The sequence below is a fragment of the Erythranthe guttata genome, chromosome 9 (assembly GCF_056151865.1).
Source record: "Erythranthe guttata isolate IM_541 chromosome 9, IM_541, whole genome shotgun sequence".
NCBI classification, from domain to species: Eukaryota; Viridiplantae; Streptophyta; class Magnoliopsida; order Lamiales; family Phrymaceae; genus Erythranthe; species Erythranthe guttata.
This window is the reverse complement of record NC_142541.1, coordinates 4,118,656-4,120,735: the sequence shown is the minus strand read 5'-3', so window position 1 is coordinate 4,120,735 and position 2,080 is coordinate 4,118,656. Positions and strand designations below refer to the sequence as shown.

General features: G+C 40.6%; 1 pseudogene; it reads left to right on the top strand.

The window, feature by feature from the left end:
* Window positions 1–751: 751 nt before the first annotated feature.
* Window positions 752–1,511, top strand: LOC148767917 (secreted RxLR effector protein 161 pseudogene; annotated as a pseudogene).
* The last annotated feature ends 569 nt before the right edge of the window (window positions 1,512–2,080 follow it).

Below are 2,080 nucleotides of genomic sequence, written 5' to 3'. Positions count from 1 at the left end.
AGATGGGATTCGTCCCATAGGATGCAAGTGGATCTACAAGAGGAAAAGAGGCGCAGACGGAAAGGTGAAAACCTTTAAAGCAAGACTAGTGGCGAAGGGGTTTACTCAAAAAGAAGGGATCGATTATGATGAAACTTTTTCGCTAGTAGCCGTGCTTAAGTCTATACGCATTCTTCTCTCAATTGCCGCCTATTTCCATTATGAAATATGACAGATGGACGTCAAGATAGCTTTCCTAAATGGAAGTCTTTAAGAGCGCATCTATATGATGCAACCCGATGGTTTCGTGGCCAAAGGCCAAGAACACATGGTATGCAAGCTTAAGAAGTCCATCCATGGACTTAAGCAAGCATCGAGATCACGGAACATTCGTTTTGATCAAGCAGTTAAATCTTTTGGTTTTGATCAAGGTCCGGATTAACCATGCGTGTACAAGAGGTGCAACGGAAACGTAGTGGTGTTTTTAGTATTGTACGTAGATGACATACTCCTCATAGGAAATGATGTGGGAGTACTATCATCAGTTAGGGTATGGCTATTGAGTCAATTCGATATGAAAGACTTGGGTGAGGCTGCATATATTCTTGGGATCAAGCTATTGCGAGATCGCAAGAATAAGATGCTAGGGCTCTCACAGGCAAGTTATATCGACACAGTCCTTGCCCGTTTTAGCATGCAAGAATCCAAGAAAGGTTCGTTACCTTTCAGGCATGGAATCTCACTATCTAAGGATCAATGTCCTAAGACATCCGATCAGATAGAAAGAATGAAGACGATTTCTTACGCTTCGGCAGTAGGAAGTCTCATGTACGCTATGCTATGCAATAGACCGGATATCTGCTATGCCGTGGGCATAGTGAGCCGATATCAGTCTAATCCGGGAGAAGAGCATTGGACCGCGGTAAAGCATATTCTTAAGTATGTTCGGAGAACTAGAGATTATATGCTAGTTTACCAAGGCGAGAACATAATGCCGATAGGATACACCGACTCGGATTTCCAAGCCGATAGGGATTCTAGAAAATCCACATCGGGCTATGTGTTTACTTTGAGAGGAGGAGCTATTAGTTGGAGAAGTATCAAACAATCTTGTATTGCTGACTCAACTATGGAAGCCGAGTACGTTGCGGCTTCAGAGGCAGTAAAAGAGGCAGTATGGCTTAGGAATTTTCTCATGGACTTGGGAGTGGTTCCAGCAGCTCGATCGGCTATGACACTGTACTGCGATAATAGCGGGGCAGTTGCCAATTCGAAGGAACCTAGAGCTCACAAGAAGAGAAAGCACATTGAGCGCAAGTACCACATTATTCGAGACTTCGTTGGTCGAGGAGACGTGGTGGTTACAAAGATAGCATCGGAGGACAACCTAGCAGATCCATTCACGAAGAGCCTTCAAGTGAAGACTTTCAGTAAACACGTAGATGGATTAGGGTTGAGATGTATAGCCGCATGGCTTTAGTCTAAGTGGGAGATTGTTAGGATAGTAGACGGAAAGCCTTGCTTTTATTTACATGAACTATTTAATTTTGAATAAAGCTTATTCATTTCAGTCATTTATGAGAATCAATGCATTTGTGTTTCTAGTACTTTTAATTAGATATTTATTAATTATCAATTAATTAAACGTACAAGTCTATTATTCTAATAGTATTCGAAATGGTGTGCTACGGCGTATAAAAAGATCATTTCGAAAGTTCGTTTTGAATATAAAGATTAAACGTTCACAATCTAGATGGAATTGGACTAACCATTGGTAAATGATTGTAGCACAATATTTTAGTGATTGGTCTGGATCACGGTAAACAGAGGATAACTTTTGTAGTTATCGTTTTGACTTATTGTGCTAGCACATCCGGCATGTGTTGAACAGGACGGAGTGAAATATTTGTTTCATCACTGATTAAATATGAAACTATATTATTTCTAGGTTTACAAGAAATTACTTAACCTCTTAATCCCTAGATAATCAACGTACACATTTAATTGGTGATCTCTACTTTGATGTCACAATGGGAGAGATTCCCATATTGAGTCAAATGAGCCCCAGTGCGTTGGGTAGAGACACAGAGAATTAATAGGT